Raw genomic sequence first — 21,962 nt, 5'->3', positions numbered from 1 at the left:
ACGCACCCTCATTTTCCTCCAAAATTTGGGGGGAAAAAAGTGCGTCTTATAGTCTGAAAAATACGGTATATGTCTTGGTCGTAAAATTAATTTAAACAAAATTTGTATTTCAAGTAGATCTATTAGTATCTGCTAGATCTGATTCCTATCTGATGCATATCACAAATGTGGAAAGGGGGGAAAGCCACATCAAGGGTTTCTATGGATTTCTGTTTCTTTAGAACTTGTTGTCTTCTAGGGGAGCCTTGATCATGTTTCTTTAAGAAAAGGCATAGATGAGTTGCATAGAGCCCTTATGAAGGTCTTTTTTGAGATTCAACCTTGAATTAATGTACAGGGTGTCCACAATATAACCTCAGGTGTTTGGAGTCGTGTGCAGGCTGACCCAATGGACAGAATTGCCTGAAAATTTGTATGTGTGCTAATCAAGGCATGGGGAAACGGACGGCATGAAAAAAAAAAAAAAAACGAAAACTCCCCAAAAGGGAATATTGTGGCGCTGTACCTGTCTGTCGATACTTGCATGTGCTCGACGCTTGCGTGTAACGTCTCTGGTGAGATGCTGCGCACTTCCAACGTGATGCGGTCTTTGAGGTCAGGCAGGGTTTCGACATTCCCCCAATAAACACGCTCCTTCAAGTGTCTCCACAACCAGAAATCACAAGGAGTGAAATCCGGAGAGCGCGGTAGCCACACTGTAGGGAATGAGCGGCTCAAAATCCTGTTATCGGGAAAATGTGCACGAACAGCGTTCTTCACAGTATTTTCGATGTGAGGAGGGGCTCCATCCTGCATGAAGGTGATCGTCTGCAGACACTGCCACTGTTGGAGTTGGGGAACGACCACTGTTTCCAGCATTTTCCGGTACCTCGCTGCTGTGGCAACCCAGTTAGGCCCAAATCTTCGAAAAAGAACGGTCCGATCATGAACGATGAGGTGAACCCACACCAAACGGTCACCTTGGGCGAATGCAGCGGAACCCCCTCGAGCGCACGCGGGTTTTCAGTGGCCCATATGCGACAGTTCTGTGTATTGACCGTTCCATTCAGGTAAAAATTGGCTTCATCGCTCCACAGGATATTCCATGGCCAATTGGTATCCACTTCCACCCTGGCCAGAAACATTAATGCAAATGTCATGCAGGTATCATTGTCACGAGGAAGCAGTTGGTAAAGATTTTAAGGTTTTTTTTGTTTTTTTTTCATGCTGTCCGTTTCCCCATGCCTTGATTAGCACACATACAAATTTTCAGGCAATTCCATCCATTGGGTCAGCCTGCACACGACTCCAAACACCTGAGGTTATATTATGGTCACCCTGTATTTATGTACCTTACCTTATATAAGAGCTTTGTCTTTATATCTATATATTTGCTATATATCTATAGCCACACTGTACTGTACGTAAAGACTAAGTCGTAAATAAAAAAGTTCATAGAATATATAAAACCGATGACAAAAAAGTCAGAACTTTATCATTAATATTATAATTTATAAGAAGAAAACAAATATTGGGAGTATATGATTTATCACACTAAAATCATTGAGAATCTCACAATTTACTCAGTAATGGAACGTTTGTATGCTTACGAGAGAGGCAACGGATGTTTGATGTCTGCTGTACATCACAAGTTCTTAGAATATTTAGCTACATCAGACTGAATTCAATTTGCCTGTAACCTTCTACTATCAAATATATAGAAGGGTCTGACTGAAGAGAAATGTTTGTTGCTTTGTATCCTTGTATTTTGTAAGGCTTGAGGCAGATTATTGATGCTATAAAATATCTAACTGTGAATTACATTGCCTTAGGGAGCTTATGCCTCAAGGTTGTTAGGTGATCATAAAATTACTTCCTTTTAATTTTGCTACAAATAGGGTAATATCCTACAATTTAATTTTCTGTAATGGCTACATAAAACAAGTCTGTCTTTTTTTTAATCAGAAAGCCTGGCCCTCTCAGCTCTTTGAAATTGTTATATATCCCAGCTTTATATGGTTATCTGGTCATTTGAAGAAGCATTTGAATAATTCTGCAATAATTTGAATACTGAGTTTATTGTACTGTAAAATTGTTCTAAATCCCAATGGACTTCATTTTAACAGAATACAATAAGCCGTTAATAGAGGACTGCAATAATTCTAGGTATGAGGAATGCTTAAGTATAGTTACCGATCTACCTATGTATCTATTGATCTCTTTGTATGAGGTTAACAACTCTCTAAGAATCCCACTGACTTTATACAGTAACTAAATAATCATTAATAGGAGTTAGCCATTAAAAAAGGCATCAACTACTGAAGACTCTCAAGTTTTTTTGTTTTTTTTTAATATTTCCTACCCACTGGCTAACACGGCACAAAAACAAACATTTTCCTAATACTAAATAATCAGAGCCAGGCATAATTCTGTGGGTTAATAATATTGTAGTGATTTATTATAGATTAAATGAGCTAAGGATTACAGTGATACTGGAGATTACAAAAGTGAAGTATGTACAAAGAACACTTCCTGGTGGTAAAGCAACAGCAACAAGTATCAAAGCGACAGAACCTTCTTAGCAAGTTCTGCACTTCACATGGCTTCTGGTTAAAGGGGTTTCCTAAAAACATAATCATGTTTACAATTGAAATTAAATAAAAAAAATAGTAATTAAAAATTTTGAAGAGTTCTAACAATTACAGTATTTTGTCTTAGTTACCAATGGAGGGGCAACACAGTGGCTCAATGGTTAGCACTGCTGCCTTGCAGCGCTGGAGTCCTCGGTTCGAATCCCACCAGGAACAACATCTGCAAGGAGTTTGTATGTTCTCCCCATGTTTGTGTGGATTTCCTCCCATTCTACAAAGACATGCAGATAGCAAAAAAATAAATAAATGTACATTGTGATCCCTATATGGGGCTCACAATCTACATAAAAAAAAAAAAAAAAAAGTATGTTTACAATGGATATAAAGATGCATGCAAGAACTTTCTATACTCTGTGCTTGTCGGAAAGTCAGCTTGCATGTGGGTATGTGCCCTGAGAAGATAATCCTGTGCTATGAGGAAAATCATCACTGGGTTTCTGACCGGACTATAGGTTCCTGCATTCATGGTCTTGTCCATTGACAACAGGTCAAGGTAAAAAAAAAATAAACTGTGCAAATATAAACATAACCTCAATGATACAATGTAGATCAATTAAGCAGTTGCCAATTTATACAAATACAACCATCACATCCCATGGCATAGACACAAAGTAAGTGCACTGACAACCAAGTAAACACTGGGTAGCACTTTTTTTTCTGTAATATGTACTGTATATATATTATTTTCAATCAAGTTTGTTATACAAACATTGACATTTTTTGGTCTATGTATATTTTATGCGTGGTATTTTGTTCTGTATAACAGGGATACTGTCATCTATTAACGCCATGGTATAATAATAATCTCCAAAAACCTGCATACCTGCAAATAGTTTGGCCTCAAACTATAGGCAAGTGAACATCAGAATGTTGAAAAGGCAGCCTGTTATTATGAATCACATTTTTATTTGGGTGATATGGATGGCCATGTGTGTGTCTCACTGACAAGGGAAAGACATATCTCCAGGTTGCACTATGGGGAGAAGGCAAGCTGTGAAGGGAAAGCTTGGATCCTGGCGATCATGTGGCTATTACTTTGCCACATACCACTTAGAGTAGCTAAAAATTAGATCACCAATTGTATATGGACATATTTTATTTTAAGGATGTATGTAAAGAATATATTGATTTATACCCTAATAGAATAGCAGCAAAGAGTGGGAGCTTTTGTCCATAAGAAACCATTGGAGTTGCTGCTTATATTCTAAAAGTGCTTGGAAAAATTAGAGCTGGGATCTGATCAGTTTCTATGGATAAATGCCCCATTTTTACTTTGTGCTTTGTTAAGAAAACATCTGAAATTTAAAAGGAAGAGTATGGACATCTGGCCACAGTGGCCGCAGATAGAAATGACAACAGACAGGTCCAGTTTGCTTCTATTACATAGAAAGTTAATGGAGGATAATATTTTTTCTGATGCATTTATACTGCCAAAATGAGATTCCATTGTTTTATTTTCCTATAGCCATATTCTATGATTTTTTTTCTTATTTAGTTGAAACTGATTAAAATATTTAATGTACTAATATATACATGTATACTACCTTATCAATGATTTCTATAATGCAAAAAGAAAGGTAGACTAGAATCACAAATGAAGATATTGTAGCAGTTTTTGTATCGCTTTTTCAACCAAAGCCAATAATTGATTCAAAAAGAAGAAAACTTAGAAAAACTGGTTGCTTTGCTCCTTTTTTTTTGGATCTGCTCTTGTGTTTGGCCCAATAAAGTGCACACAATTATATGTGTTATTCCAGCCTTAATAGTGGCCTGTCATTTAGAAAAGTTGTGTAGCACAAATTTTTTTGTACGGTGAAAAAAAGGTATCAAGATGGAAACCTGCTCAAAGAATACCAAAAATTAGACACTGGCTATGTAATCATAGACAGTACAAACCTAGGCAGTCTGAAAATGTGCTAGATTTAGCAAGTGGGCAAGGGTGGATAATAAATCAGCCAATTTGAGCCACAATTTTACCACTAAATGATGGCATTATTTGGCTCATTGTGTCAATTTTAAGCCAAAACCTTTTGAGAAAATGATACAGCCACTTACTGAGTCAGAAAACATTGATCTTATACTAAATGCACCAAAATATGCCATGAATAAAACTGTCCATCCCTATCTGCTTTTCTGTCCTCCCAATAAAATGGAAGAACAAATCAGTTTTTTTTTCTTTTTTTACATCCATTCGCAACCATTTTCCGTTTACACCCAAAAACGCTGGGGTATCCATATATATATATATATATATATATATATATATATATATATATATATATATATATCCATATATATATATATACTTCTTCTTTCAGCTTGTTATTTTCACCCACCTCCCCTGGGCCTCCACTTATTATAATCTTGGGCCTAAGGAGACTTCAGAGTATAATGATAGCACTTCCAGTTCATGGCAAACAAATTCGGTCTGAAATGAACCCGGGAGGGGACAATCTCATCTGTTAAAAAGAATCTCATGAGGTTCACCCTGTATGAACCAGTATTCATGGCCCTGTTCAATCAAATGGATGGTTTTTTTTATTATTGTAAAAACAGATGCATATTTGCATCCATTTTCACTATTAACAGATCTGTTAAATGAATCTGCTGAATGGACAGCAGAAACATGTCTATATGTAAGGGTTGGGTTGTAGGAAGGTGTGAATGGTTGCCTTTCAAAACTTTTGTTTGCATGTTGTGAAGTTGTGTTGACTTGGTTTCATGAGAAATTGTACTAGTCAACTGACCTTGAGAACAGTTAAAGAAGTTTTACAGGAGTTAATTTTCTTTTTAAACTGTAATTTTTTAAAAGTTTTTAGAAATTACATTATAGCAAAATAAGAAACGAGAGCAAAATAGTAAGGCAAAGGTAGAAAAGCCACAACATGTGGCCTAAACACCCAAGAATACAAGAACAAACAGAAAAAAATATACGTGACAAACCATCAAATGGCAATGCAATAAAAATGTAAGGGGGGTGCTTACAAAGGAAAGAGCGGAGAGGGGGAGGAGGGAGGGAGGAGTCAGAGTCCATGTAAGATGCAATATGCGTCCCAAGATGACCACACAAAAAGCCTCTACTTTATTATTAAGGGAAGCCGTTAAATGTTCTATACTGCGAACATCCTTCATACGAGCAATAAGATCTAGGCCGGTAGGAGGAGAGGACTTCCTCCAAAGGAAAGCAATAACGGTTTTGGAGGCACTACAGAGATATTGGAATAATTTAGAGGTCTGCTCACCTAAGTGTCTAGGGGGGAGATTAAACAAATAGGTAAAATGATCTAGGGGGACACCCTAAACAAAAAGGGCCTCAGTAAGGGAACTGACTTCTATCCAGAAGGAGCGGATCTGTGGACATCCCCATAAAATGTGGTATAACATACCCATCCCCCCCACTTGGCAACGCCAACAAAGAGAGGAGATGCTAATGTTAAGAGAATGGAGCAATACCAGTGCATAACTAACTTATGCTGGGTTTCCCCAGTTACACATGTTGAGGACTTGGCTGCATGGGACCAAATAATCTGCCATTTCCAGGTGAGATCTGCCTATCCAGAGCTCCAGACCACCTGACCATAGATTAATTAGAGAGGAGAACCCATTTCCCTGGGTAGGAGAGGATCCTATAGATGCTCAAAATCAGGCCAGCTGTGGAAGTGCCAGCTCAACAGACTCTTTCAAAAACATAACAATAACAAATAACAAATTTGTTGCAAAATTCTAAAACAATGACAGCTATGAACGTAGCCAGAAGTCAACAGAGTTCTCCTCAAGTGGAGCTGATGGGGATCATCGGCGCCAAAAACACACTCATAATATGGTGTCCCAGCGAGCTGCTGAGATGCTGTCACAATTACGGGCACAGCGCGAAGAATTATTTCAGCGGCAGCCCAGCTTAACAGCTGCTGAAACGCCAGAGCAAATGGGTCATTGATGCCAACAACACGCTCATTATATGGCATCCCAGCAAACTGCTGAGATGCCGTAACAATCACAGGCACGGCGTGAGGAACAAGTTCAGCAGCAGGACAGCTTAAGAGCAGCTGAAACGCCAGAGTAGGCAAACCATTGACGGCAACAATTTGCTAAATATAAACGGATCATTTTTCGCCAACAACACACAGATGAAGTCTCAGGCAGAGACTAGTCTGATATAAATATAAGGAAAAGTAATCAATATTACAATCCTAGAAAGCCTATTTAAGTATAGTCAAATTAGTATGTGCAACATAAAGCTATGACTGGCACAAAGTACATATAAGTACTTATATTTTTTATGAAGAATTAATTCTGCAGCATCTTTTCTGGATGCTCTACAATTGTTATTTTGTGAAAAATACAGGCATTCACTATAATAGATGTTAGAAATGGTAACAACCGCTTTTAACTTATCCATTTCTTCTCAAGACTGGGAGGCTCAGATGTTAGTCATCCAATAACCAGTATGAGAATATAATACATATTTTGGAAAAATAACACTCAAGTGCTCATATTAAAGTTTCTGACATTTCATGTCTTGAATAGACCGATTCAGCAAAACACTAAAGAAAAGAAAATATTTTTTTATACCTAGCCACAGAATATTGGATTTTGGAATCCAGAATATTAACAAATAGAATGTATTACATGAATATAACTAAATGGAAAAATTTACACAATAACAGTATTTGTATACTAAGAATAGATGTTCTACAAAAAATGTACATTTTATTTCCATTTGGACAATAATAAGTCCTTTATGTTGTTTGCTATTTAGAAAAACCCCTTCTGTCCATGTTAGTGCCAAGCTGCTTTGAGTAGGGGCATCGCTAGGAGGGTTTCTGAGCATATGCCCTGGTGCAGGGTTCTGGGAACTGAAGCCAACAAACTAAATATTGCTCCTGTGAAAACCTAGTTGTTGGTAACTTGAAGTTCTCTGCACCTCGGTGTTCTCGGTTGAACTGTGATCATTCAGTAACATTAAATTGACTTAAATTGTGCCTTTCAAAGCATCCTTCTTAAGGAAAAGGCAATTTCTACTGTGATAATAGATGATTGCCTTGAAAGGTTATCTGAACCATAAAATGTATTTAATGGTATTTAAGGACAATAATCCACATTGTAAAAAAGCTTCTTTTTATTTGCAGGTTTTGTTGCATTTTTTGCGCCAAACTCAGGGGTGGCCCCTCTGTTCAATTCATGAATCAAAATCTACAACAAAAAAAAGCTTTTTCCACAACATAGGGCCATAGCCTAAAAAGGATATCTGTGATAAATGAAAGGCTAATTGAGGACCAGGGGCTTTAAAAAATTTATGAATAAGAGCGGTTTTTAGGCCAATTTTTTAAATGTCTATTGATGCTATTAATGAGTTAATAAATGTACCTAAATACTGTTTGTTTTGAGTGATTTCTGGGTGTCTCTGGGGGTCCCTAGTGTATCCTGCTTTTGTTTACATCCTTATGCTTCCTGCTATGTAACTTCCTAACCTCTCTCACCTCTCCCCCCCCTCCTTCCTCACTCCCCCATGCACCCCTTCCCTGTCTCTTTAGCTATCCTTCCTATCCTAGCTATTCTATATGTCCTTCCCTACTTATTCAGCCCAACCCCCTACCCATCCTATTAATATTATAAATGTGAAAGTTTGTGAGTTTGTGGGTTTGTGTGTTTGTGTGTTTGGATGTTTGCATGTTCGGATGTTTGTTCCTCAATCACGGAAAACCCGCTCCACCGATTTGGCTAAAAGTTTCCACAAACATAGTCATTACACCCGATTAAACAATAGGCTACTTTTCGTCACAATAGCGCACATACGTTTGTGCCAGGACCCCCACAAAACCCAAACTCACATCACCATCTCTGCAATCTCACACACTTTGGACCATAGCAAGCCACAAAATTCATATTGCCCTCTACAGCCTCGCCCCTAACCCCACACAATCACATATACATATACTTTACCACTTTGCCCCTCACCTTAACGATACTCCAGGAGGTTCTCTTTAACGCTCCGGAGCAGCCATGTTTGCCGACCCCCACCACTCTGACAATCCGCAACACCCCCCACCCATGTCAATACCCTTAGGAGGTCTAATAAATGCAAAAAAAAATTTAAAAAAAATTAAAAAAAATTTAAAAAAATAAATAAAAAGGATTAAAAATTCAAATCACCCCCCTTTCCCTAGAACACATATAAAAGTAGTTAAAAACTGTGAAACACATACATGTTAGGTATCCCCACGTCCGAAATCGCCCGCTCTACAAATCTATACAAATATTTTTCCTGTTCGGTAAACGCCGTAGCGGGAAAAATGGTCAAAAGTGCCAAACCGCCATTTTTTCACTGTTTTGATTCTGATAAAAATTTGAATAAAAAGTGATCAAAGCAATAACATTTCCCGAAAATGGTAGAACTACAAAGTAAACCCAGTCCCGCAAAAAAAGACGCCCTATACATCCCTGTACACGCACGTATAAAAAAGTTACGACTGCTGGAATATGGCAACTTTTCAAAAAATAATATTTTAACACAGTTTTGGATTTTTTTTACGGGGTCAAAATGTAAATAAAACCTTATAAATTTGGTATCCCCGGAATCGTAATGAAACACAGAATACAGGGGACAGGTCATTTTGGTTGCACAGTGAACGCCGTAAAACCAAAGCCCGTAAGAAAGTCGCAGAAATGCATTTTTTCTTCAAATCCACCCCATTCTGAATTTTTTCCCTGCTTCCCAGTACATTATATAGAATAAATAATGGCGGCATCATGAAGAAAAATTTGTCCCAGGAAAAATTAAGACCTCATATGACTCTGGGAGCGGAGAAATAAAAAAGTTATGGGGTTTAGAAGGAGGGGAGTCAAAAACGAAAATCAAAAAATGCCATCGGCGGGAAAGGGTTAACTTCAAATACTTCTGTCCCAAAGTCACTATGTACAGTTTATACCAACACCGTATAGCAGCTCTAATACAAAGTAACTGCAACACAAAAGTTTCACGTATTCTCTGAATTACAACAACAACAAGATACAAAGTTACATTTCATATCCCATCCCTTATACACAGTACGAGAACCTTACCCGCGCCTGTATATACCCACTTCTACAATCACCGCAGACGAAGTCGCGGGTACCAGCTAGTATTACATAATTACCCTTCACGATTCTTCCTGTGAGACAGCCTTTTCTCCTCCTGTATTGTGTGCATGCTCCTTCTACATCGACAAGTCACCTCTACTGTGCATGCGTAGACACGCAGTAGAGGTGATTTACTGGCAGCAGTGCGCGCACACTGCTAGGAGAAGAGTAGAAGAGCGTGCACCCTGCCAGTACAGAGGGAGGAGCCATCTCGCTGAAAGAAACCATGGATGGGTAAGTATGAATGGAGTGGATGGGGGGATAGCAGTGACAATCTGTTTCCAGAAATGGGGAAACAGATTGTCACCAGATAATCAGAAAATGTCACAATCACATGACTGCCCCAGAAGTATGGATAAATATACAATTTTTTAAAATTAATAATGTTATTTAGAAAGTAGGAGGGAGAGAGTTTTTAAATGAGTGTAGGTATTTCAAAGTATCCTGGACAAACCCCTTTAAGCAATACTTACCTACCCCTGTCCTCACTTTGGGTAGTGCATACATTCTTCCCTCTGGGCCTTGGACTGCCTAGACAGGAGGAGCAGAGGGTTAGGTGAATATTGTGTCATGGGTCACACGTTGGGAACCAGGATCGTATCACCAGTGATGTCACTGATATCCAGAATGTGACCACTGAGGCCATTGGTTAGATGCAGTGGTTACTTGACCTTCTTCATTTCCAGTTAAAGCAGTTTATGGACCAGAGGGAACATAAGACCTGCTGTCTGAGATGAGGATTGGGAGTAAGTAACTAATTACTATTTCTTTTTTTTTCCTGCCTCCCCATTGAGTATTACACTGTTGAGTTTTTAATTTATCCCAGAAGACCCCTTTAACTTATACTCCACTCAAATAAGCAAATGATCACTAATATAATGAAGGGAATAGTCTTATAAAAAAACAAAAAACTTGAGAGTCTTCATTAGTTCATACCTTTCTTAATGGCTAACTAATAATGATGACAGATTGCAACGTTTTTAAGCTCTGGGCTTCTTCTTCAGGTATATCTAAAAACAATTTCTGAAGGAGCATATTTATGTACAAAAGGACACTCAGGAATAGAATTCTAGGAGGGAGGGTGGAAGAAGGTTATTGGTTATTGGTACATTCAGTACTGCAAAAAGACGACCATCTAAAATCCATATTTCCAGACCCCGCTCTTCTGTGCTATAGACAGCCCCCAAATCTCAGGAATATGGTTATTAGCAGCTCACTGTCACCTCCAACTAACACAGGAACATTTCCATGCAGAAAGAAAAGGTGCAAAACCTGCCCTCACATACTGACCACTGACAAGATACCAAATTCTAACAGGGAAAATAAAATCCCAGGTAACTTCACCTGTAACACACCTACTGTAGTGTATTTAATAATATGCACCAAATGTTCCACTAAAAATCTGTATGTTGGAGAGGTGGGTCAAGAGCTTAGAATGCAGATGAACTCACACCGTCATACAATTAGAGAACAAAGAATGGACCTTCCCATGTCAAAACATTTCTGCAATGAAGATCATAATATCATCAATGACATGAAAATTTTGATTTTAAGAGGGAACTTTAAATCAAGGAAAGAGAGACTGATTTATGAGTACAAGTTTATGACCCTGCTTCAAACATTTCAGAAAGGGATGAATCTGTCACATGGGTTCATGGCATCCTATAGAAATCACTAAACTGAGACAGCCATAAAGACCACTCTGAGCTGAGAAGAACATTGCAAACTGATGAATTGTTTATTTGTATGTACCAATAACCAATAACCTTCTTCCACCCTCCCTCCTAGAATTCTATTCCTGAGTGTCCTTTTGTACATAAATATACATCCTTCAGAAATTGTTTTTAGATATACCTGAAGAAGAAGCCCGAGCTTCGAAACATTGTATTCTGTCATCACTATTAGTTAGCTACTGAAGACTCTCAGGTTTTTTGTTTTGTATGTTTCCTACCCACTGGCTAACATGGTACAAAAACCAAAAAAAAACGGGCATACTCTTATGAATAGTTTAATACGTTCAATAATTTTTAACATATATCTCCAGTACATTTTACTGTTTCTTTCAATATTAATGTAGGAATTATACATGTCAGGTGCAAGTGCCACCTGTTAAGAAAACCCTCAGTTCTAGTTTATCTCTATGAATAATATTAAAGCTTGACTTTCCTTCGGTTAAGCAGCTGATTGTGGTTTATTTTCTTCCTCTGGGCCACTACTATATCTTTATAGCTTCCAAGAGTATGTCATTGACAAATATCCAACAAACAGTGTCTAGATTCATCTTAAAGTGTCTGAAACTATGCAGTTTATTTTCTTCTTAAATCTCCCTTTTACCTTAAAGCAAACTTTGTATCATCCTCAAGTATCTCCTAAAGCTCTCAGTGGGGAGATTTACTAAAGGTTGATATTGCTGTTGACAAGTATGTGTGACATTAAAGTGGATTTAAATCAAAACTTGCATTTTCAAGTGGGATCTTTCCTTAATGCTGCATATTTTACTTGTGGCAAGGTTGTAGATTCTTGTTAAAAAATATTGACAAACTCACCACTAGGTTTGGAAATGAATGTTAAGTGGCTAATTATGTATTCATTGTCACTATATTTATCTTACAGATCATTAAACGGTATTTTAATTAGAAAATATGAACTCATTAGGTTGCATTTTATAGGTATTTATCACTTAAAGGGCGATGGCACATTTCTTATTTTTTTCCAACTCAGTTAAATTGCAGGACAAGGATAATATTATCTTAACCTTTAAGTATGTAAAACATTGTAATGTAACCTTTACTTATGCAATGCTCAGTCAATTTGTCAGATAAAGTAATGTTAGGTGTCACATGAAACTGAAATCTGGTTTGTATGTTGTGTTTTAAAGTTTTTTGTTTTTTTTTCATTGATATTAATGAAAAAAAACCTCACAAAATATTTTTGGAAAAATTCAGTTTGCTACAAAATTGCTGATTATTGTGAGAAATTAAAGCTGCAGTGAAGGTGGAGCTCGGATGACGTTTCAGAAGATCCTATGTTCTATCAATGTACTTCTAAATACCCTTGTGGCCAGAATGCAAAACTGGAGGCGCAGTGGAAATCACAAAATGCCATTCCTGAAAGTCATTGGCCCAGATTTACTATTAGTGTAAATTTAGATATAAATGGTGACTAGGGTTGAGCGATCGGAATCGGAAAAGATCGGATTCCCGATCTTTTCAGGTGGGATCGAGATCGGGGCTTATTTCCCACAATGCTTGGCTACTGGCCAATCATTGTGGGAAAAGCTTAGTACCTATAGGAATGAATGGAAGCGGCCGGCTGCGTCCATTCATTCCTATGGATTTACCACAGCCTGCCACTCTTCTGCTTCGTCCCTGTTTTACTGTATACTCAGCTGAATATGCGGTAAAACAGGGGCGAAGCAGAAGAGTGGCAGGCTGTGGTAAATCACTGTGTGCTGCGCTGCTGTGAGGAAGATGAGGCAAGCTCATAAGTAGATAGATACTACTGTACATTGACTTGTCTATCTACTAGACAAGTCAATTTACAGTAAAATCTATCTATTCGTGAACTTCGCTCAACTTACCTGCTCAGAAGTGCTGCGGCTGCCCTCTGCTGGTCCATTCCTCTGTCTTTCATGTGGCTTCAGAGCGCCCTGTGCCCTGCCCCTGCATCCACCTCCCTAAACTAGTATTATAGAGAAAGCAGGGCTTAAGAGAGTATGGGCGGGTACTGGGAGGGGAGACATGAGTGATGCACTCACGTCTCCCCACCCATACTCTTCAGCCACACCAAGCCCTGCCAACTTCCTGCATCTCTACAATACTAGCCTAGGGAGGTTGGTGGGGGGGGGAGCAGGGCGCTCTGAAGACATGTGAAGGACAGAGGAGCGGACCGGACGAAGAAGAACTGGGAGCTGCAGCTGTGCAGGTGTTAGGATTGTGCAGTAACTGCGCCCATGATATGGGCGTCGCTGTCAGTTCCTCTGCGCAGTCCAGGGTTGCAAGGGTTAATCTGCCTTGCAGCAGCCAGGCGTGTTCGACTGGGTGATCGACATAGGAGTCAACCAATAGACGCTCGGATTGGGCAGCTGGGCTATTTGCTGGTGACCGCCCCTTGCCTATATAAGGGGGCTGGTCTGGACGCCCGGCGCTCTATGATCACATTTGAAACCTGAAATGATGTGTGTGTGCATGTATGGGTTCCAGCCTGTAAAACTGAATTGGCCCTAGCTAGTAAATGACCCCTGAGATAGCAATGCCACTGTTAGTCAGGCAGCATGCTGCTTTGTATGTTTGTGGTGCAACTCAGTAGGGTCAGCTAGCATTCCTTCTCAGACGGGGTGACTGGGAGTGGGCTTGGCAGTAGTTGCCTGGGTGGTTGGGTGGAACTGCACAAAGGGTTTACTTGGTCTCTGGCTAGTCCTGGAGTTCAGGCTAGCCAGTTTGTTTATTTGTGCGGCTGCTCTGACTGCACAGGGCTCTGTGAATTGCAACAGAGCACACCTGGTCATTTAATTTAGCTGCAGAGACAGGAACTGTTAGCCTTTGTTCACACCAGGTTGGTTAGTAGTCAGTGGCCCAGAGGGCTCCGTGGGGTTTTCATTTGTTTTTTTTAATAAACCCTGATGACCATAACAGCAGGTAAGCGAACACCGGGGGGGGGGGGGGGGGGTAATCACTACACCGCATGGGGTCCAAAAATCAAGAATCAATTTTTGGACTACATGCTGAGTAGTGAATAAGATCATTTTTAAAATCCAATCTCCAATTATTTAAAAAATCCCATTGACTTGAATTAGGATTGGGATCGGGTTTGAATGGAAAATGATTGGAAATCAGATTTTAAAAACGATCCTGAAATTTCAAGATCGGCTCAACCCTAATGGTGACTGATTCTGGATTTTAAAGCTGGTATATCTAAGTCTAATGTTAGTTGATACCACCTTTTTAATGCCCATTTTTGGTGCTGAATTTTTATCTTAAACCAGCAGTATCAAGATGTACCTGTTAGGATTGTGCAGAGACTGCGACCATGATATGGGTGTCGCTGTCTGTTCCTCTGCAAAATCCAGGGTTGCAAGGGTTACCTGCCTTGCAACAGCCGGGCGTGGTCAACTGGTTGAGCGACATGTGTGTCAACCAATAGACGCTCGGATTGGGCAGCTGGGCTGTTTGCTGGTGACCGCCCCTTGCCTATATAAGGGGGCTGGTCTGGACGCCCGGCGCTCTATGATCGCATTCCAAACCCGAAATGATGTGTGTGTATGTATGTTTGGGTTCCAGCCTGTAAACATTGCCCTAGTTAGCAAAAGACCCCTGAGATAGCAATGCCACTGTTTGTCAGGCAGCACGCTGCCCTGTATGCGTGTGTTTGTGGTAAAACTTTGTAGGGTCAGATAGCAGTAATTCCCAGACAGGGTGACTGGGAGTGGGCTTGGCAATAGTTGCCTGGGTGGTTGGGTGGAACTACCACACACAGGGTTACTTGATCTCTGGCTAGCCCTGGAGTTCAGGTTAGCCAGCTTGTTTATTTGTGCGGCTGCTCTGACTGCACAGAGCTCTGTGAGTTGCAACAGAGCACACCTGGTCATTTAATTTGGCTAGCAGTGAAAGGAACTGTTAGTCTGTATTCACACCAGGTTGGTTGCAGTAATGGCCCAGAGGGCTCTGTAGGGTTTTATTTGTTTATTTTTTTTTAATAAACCCTGCTGACCATAACAGTACCTAAGATGTGCTGAGATTTGTCTAAGATGAACAAATTCTCACAATTTTCTGCCCCCCCCTCCACAATTTGTTCTTGCCCTCTCCCCTGTTGGCCCTGATCCGCACACATAACAGGTGGGTATATTACCTGTGCATTGTCAAGTTTTGTATCTTCATTTATATTTGTGGCCGTTGTAAAAATTCAATAAAAATTGATTTACAAAAAAAAAAAAATAAGATTTACAAATCTGGGCCATTGTTTTCATCATTAGAATAACAATTGGCTATTTACTGTATCACCCACTTTACAATGTGTAAGTATCAATCTAACGGTATTTTAGCACCAAAACAGGTGTTTCTCAATAGGATAGGCCATGGTGTAAAGCTCAGATCTACAAATTTATTTAGAGACTTTAAACCCTTCAATTTGTGAGAACAGGAGAAATTTATTTTTTTAAAAAAAGGGTCCAACAAAAAGTGGGAAATTGGTTGAATGCAGCAAATCTGGTTGTAGTTCTAATTTTCTTGAGAAAAAATAGCTCTATAACATGATTGATTGTTCTATGTATCTAACATTCTATGTTTTATTTAATGAATTATGTTTTTTTGTAATAACAAAAGAAAAATACTGCAGTGTGACAGCAAAATAATATTTTTAATGTTAGCATAAGGAAAATGTAAATCTATAATTAGTAGCTTTGTTGATTAAAGTAACTGTTACCAATTTCCTTTATGGTAATGTTAATTTTCATCCAACAATAAAAGAAAAAATGAAAACAATCTAATGAGTATATAATTTACTGTATGATTGTTTTTTTTTTCTATATTTATGTTTAGTTTAGTAGTTTATGCAGTTTTAATACTTACAAATACACTAGATCCTCCATGCGTTATTGGGAAAACAATATTTTTTATTTTCCTACTGTAAGAATACATGATATAAAATGGTAACATTCAATCTTTGGGTGACAAAATAACAATAGCAAGATAACCTTAGGGTAACAAGCTGTCTAGTATTATTGAAAAATAGAAACACAGATAGACACAACCAATCATTATATAAATAACTGGGTTATATTTACCATTCCATAGTGAAAACGGTGCTCAACACCCTACAAAAATATGAGATTCAGAACTTTTGGATTATTTGAATATTATGGAATAAGCATGTAGTGAATACAAGAAGAAGCTGTTTTTAAGTTCCATTTGGTGAGATGGTGAAATACTAGATGTAAGAGGGGTTTAAGACATGGCTAAGGTTGAGCGATCGGGATTGAAAAAGATCGGATCCCGATCCACGATCGAGTAAATTTCACGATCGTGATCGGGTTCTGATCCAGCCTAAAAAAGATCATGTACGGAATTCCAGATCCTGATTGCTGAACCCTTATCTGCAACTTAACTTTAACTTACCTGCACAGAACCGCTGCTGCTCCCCTGAGCTCCAGGCCGCTGTTCTCTGTCCTCTTCTCTCTCATTCAGATGCCGGCAGAGTCCCATGCGCACCCCTGCCTCCCTAGGCTAGTGTTACTGATGCTGGGAGTAGGCGGGCTTATTGTGGCTTAGGAGAGTGTGGTCGGGTACAGGGCGGGGAGACGTGAGTGATTCACTAGGGAGGAGGGGGCATGTATGGCGCTCTGCCAGCATCCAAATGAAAGAGGAGAGAAACGGACAAAGAACAATGGCCCGGAGCTCCGGGGAGCAGCGTACATACCAGGAGGGGAGGTGGCAGCGGTTCTGTGCAGGTAACCGGACAGCAGGGGGGACTATGTAGCCGGCAGATTTTTTAATCACTACACAGCATGGAGTCCAAAAATTGAAGCCTGCAATTTTTTGAACTCCACGTTGTGTAGTGAATAGGTTCCCAAAAAATCCCATTGACTTGCATTAGGATCGGAATTAGGATCAGGTTCGGATGGAAAATGATTGGAAATCAGATTTTAAAAATGATCCTGAAATCTCAAGATCGGCTCAACCTTAGACATGGCCTTATATATTTTTCAATTCTGTATTGTGGAGCTCAGAAGCACATAACAACAATGTTTTAGCCTTCAGGCATTCTTCAGTCTGTACATAAAATGTATTTGGCAGTGTTTTGGAACTTTCTTACTGTTATTGTTTTGGGACTACTGTATCTCAGCAATGGTACATCCTAGGGAGCTAGCGGTCTAAAACCTTCCTGAACACAAGATGTATCTGTGTTCTAAATTTGGTGAGGATCGGTCCAGTTGTTTGGTTGCACATAAACAACATACAGACAGGAACTAATTTTTGTATATATGAGATAAATTGGAGCCTTTGTGATGCTTCTGCAAAATTCTAAGGGATCAATTCCATCTTTTTGACAATTGACAAAGGCCGAAGACTTCTGAAGCCGTGACTGCCTTTGCATATTGGCACAACTTCTACAGGGCTTGGACATGTAGTGTTTCACCAAATAAATGTAATGCCATAAATAATAGTTATTACAAGCCCAAATAATCTACCATCTGTTAGTGAAAATGGTAACCTTTACATGATACTACAACCTGAACAGATACATTATCAGAGGAGAGTACAGCCACTCCTCATGAATCAGCGGATTGTGGTTTGAGTCTTCTAGGAAAGAAGAAAGATTCTTTGATTTGGCTTTCTGTGAGTTACCTTCTTTGTACTGTCAATGTGTCCTTATAAGGATAACCCTTTAGGCTGGGTTCACACGGGTCATGCAATGTAATGAGTTGGTATATTTGGTGCTTTTTGCAATGGTAAAATTTTTAGAAGCCTAATAAAAAATCAGCTCTAAAGACAGCCTTTTCTTTATTTTATATAGCTTGGAAATATATATAAAATAAATGAAAATTAATATGTATAGCTTGTCTATTCTAGGAACATTGCATAATTCAGGAACAGTTCATTTAATTTCCTGAGGAAAAGGGGTGTTTTAGCACGCACACAAAAAAAAATATACAGCTTTGTACATTTGTTACTGTAACACAGCCAAACTATTTATTAGTTTTGCAGCAATTTAAGTTGAAAAACCAAAGTCAAGTTCAGCAACTTCTGAAAGACACATCCTCTCATACCCTCAGGATATTTTCTTAATCAAAATAAGAAGATTGCAAGCTTGAATATATTGCTGCCAGTAGTGTATATAGTACATGGGAAGTCATTGTATATGTGTTTAAAAATAATATAAAGCAATCGTTTCTTGTAAGAAAAACATTTTAAGCTACTGGTGAACATATTGATGCTAGTACTTTGGTAGAAGTTTAATCCTTTGTTGAAAAACCAATCTCCAAGCCCTTGAATTTAGAATAGTTTTAAATGGTCAATGGCTACATGACATTTGCATTGTAATTTCTTGGTAACCTATCAGAAAGGAATCAGGATACATATCCATAAAATGTTTATTTCTAGATTATTGCTGCAGCCAGGGATTGAACAGGCACTTTCTGTGTGACAACCCAGGCAGGTGCTGGGGCCCAGAACTGAGGGTTAACAACTGACGCTGGGTTCACACTAGCGTTCGGCAGTCCATTCTCAGGTTTCCGTCTTCTGTATGCAGAAGACGGAAACCTGTCATGCCGATTCCGGCCGTGAGCCAGTGAGTGTTTTATGCTGTCTTCGGTGAAACCGTTTTTTTTTTAAAACCAGATACAGATTACTGCATGTCCGACTCAGTGTCCGTTACAAAAAAAACTGTTTAGCCGCGGAGAGCATAAAACGCTCACCGGCGCTCATGGGCCAGACGCCTTTCAAACCCATTCAAATGAATGGGTTTGAAACAGTCCTGCAGCTTTCCATCTCCTGCTCTGTTTTGTGCAGGAAATAGAAACCTTCAAAAGGGACTCCCGGGCGCAGATGTGAACAAGCCCTGAGGGTGAGCAGTCCTACATATTTCAGCAATAGTCACCACTTGCAGCTCCCCTACTGCCACCCCATCCCTTGCTCCAGTGCTCAGAGAGTTATTTCTAGGTGCAAGAAGTAATGGGCAAACATGTAGCATTGCTCATTTTCTTCCCAGTGACCCTGCCAGGAGCCGTGAACCATGAAACTGTGTATATGAGCAAAAGGGGGTCATTATGTGAAGTGCAGTGGCAAAGTCAGCAATTATAATGAATATGGAACACTAGCTTCTACCCGCAACTTCGTCTGCCTGTTGTTGGTGTTGATGATCCACCTGCTCCGGCATTTTGGCAGCTCTCAAGCTAGCCTGTTGCTGAACTTGTTCCTCATTCAATGCCTGTAATTGTTCTGGTATCTCAGCAGCTGGGATGCCATATAATAAGCGTGTTGATGTCAGTGATGGTCCGCCTACATCGGTGTTTCGGCTGCTCTAAGAGTTGCTTGACGCCTAGCTTGCTCAATCCTCCTCAGCTCCGCTCGAGGAGAAGTATGTTGACTTCTGGCTACCTTCATAGCTCTCTTTTTTTGAGACTTTTGCAACAAATTAGAATTTTGTTACTCCAGCATGTTTAAAACTGGGAAACTGCCAAATTGGATTAAAGGGATTTTCCCATCTCAGTGTCTCAGCTGTTTGCCTGCAGTGTCTGCTTCTCACTTCCTGTATTTCTCTCTCCCCTCCTCCCTCTAGCTGAATGGGACACAGAACACTTATGCAGATCGGATAATAAGTGTTATCTGTGTGTTTACATAAGAGATATCAGACCAGGCTTTATCAGCAAACTGAAATTAGCTGAATGATTGTCCTGCCGGCAAGATCAGTTTAATACTAGTAGGATTGATAAATTGATAACAGTTGTGAAGCCATGTCATTTATTGGGATAAAAAGTATCATATGTGTTAATCCGGGTTACACACCTTCTATGTGCCAAATTTTATCCAAATCTGTTCAGCCGTTTTTGCGTGATTGAGTAACAAAATCCAAATATACAAACTTTGTTATTTGGCAAAAGGAGTCATTATTTTGTGTTTGGGGAAAAAAGAGGGACTATATGGTGTATGGGACAAAAGGGGGCTGTTATAATGTGTATAGCACCAATGGGGGGCACTATACTGTGTATGGGGAAAAGAGGGAGACTATACTGTGTTTCGGGGCCCAAGTGGTCCTTTATACTGCATGGGGGCATATGAGGAACATTATATTGTCAGCTACAGAGAGCTAGATCTATAGATCTATAGCAATTTCTACAGAGGTTTTTGTAGCAAAACCACTCAATTCCATATGTTTTTTTGCAGCAGTTACTTTTATAGGAACACACTACGGCCACATGACTTGACCTACAATGGGACCTACAATGGCTCTGTTGCCCAAGGATCCACACAAGTCTTTCCCATATCTCGAAGCTCCACCAATTATAAAGTAAAATGAAGTATGAAATATTATTGCTAGAATCTGCAGCCCAAACCCATGGGATGTGTTCCCATGAAATGTAAATTCAGTTTTTTACCAAATCACATCCCTTTTGTGCATGAAAAATGCATTGACAATCCCTATGTAGTACCGGAGCCTACCACACAGGCTCCGGGAACTGCAGTTATAACTGCAATATATCTGACTGGAGAATTTTAACTTAGAAGTCCTCCTGATGAAATCTAATATTATGAGGGAAACGCGTAGAGACACTTATTAGTGATTGATGCAGGGTCAAATATACTATGTAGGAGACTTACATTTGCTCTAAATTCTGGAACTGGTTACTGGGAGGTATTTTGGGTAGATTAGTACCCCAATGGATTGACTAATATATACCTTATCCTGCTCCCTGTTTTTAACTGACATGCGCTATACATCTGAATTGCGCCTCTCTACATTTACACCCGCATTGCTAGTTTGTATATTCATAGGCTAACGACTTGAGTACTGGTGTAAGGCTGGGGAACATTGGGATGAAAACAGGTTATTTTTCCTGACTGCATGTGTTATAGCCTAATGTAATGCCTCACTGTTAGCCTCACCAGTCCAATCGATTGTCTTCCTTATTCATGGATATAATGGGGCAAGACTACTGGTTTTAATTGTGGGATAGAAATGACTGATTAGTTTAACAGAATATTTCATAAAAGTTACATTTTAGTTAAACTTTGATTATGGACCCCCTGTGTCTATATGTTAATTTTGGTACCCTCTCACTCAGTGTTTTTTGATTTATAGTTTGTGTAAATGGGGTCATATACTGCGTGGTGGCGCTGTGTTGGGGGGGGGTCAAGTCTTGTGAATCTGAGTGAACAAACTTCAGCATACAAATGCAGTAATATAATAATTAGAGATGAGCGAACAGTAAAATGTTCGAGTTTCGATATTCGTTTCGAGTAGCCCGTCAATGTTCGACTACTCGAATCGAATATCGAATCCTATTATAGTCCATGGGGGGAAAATGCTTGTTTCAGGGGTAGGCAACGTTCGATCAAATTATACTTACCAACTCCACGAGTGAGGATTGGGTTGGTTCCTCCAAGAAGTCTTCTCCGTGCAGCGTCCCCGCGGCGTCTTCCAGCTCTGAATTCACTTTGCCAGGCATCGGGCCTGGGCAGAGCCGACTGCGCATGTCAAGCGGGCATGCACAGTCGG

General features: G+C 39.5%; 1 protein-coding gene across 2 annotated transcripts in view; it reads left to right on the top strand.

The window, feature by feature from the left end:
- FSTL5 (follistatin like 5) overlaps nt 1-21,962 on the top strand; it is a 530,583-nt gene that overhangs the window by 100,653 nt on the left and 407,968 nt on the right. The gene's annotated exons all lie outside the window — the stretch shown is intronic.

Source organism: Leptodactylus fuscus, chromosome 1, assembly GCF_031893055.1.
Source record: "Leptodactylus fuscus isolate aLepFus1 chromosome 1, aLepFus1.hap2, whole genome shotgun sequence".
Taxonomy (NCBI): domain Eukaryota; kingdom Metazoa; phylum Chordata; class Amphibia; order Anura; family Leptodactylidae; genus Leptodactylus; species Leptodactylus fuscus.
The sequence above is the reverse complement of the archived record's forward strand: the minus strand, read 5'-3'. Positions and strand labels throughout refer to the sequence as shown.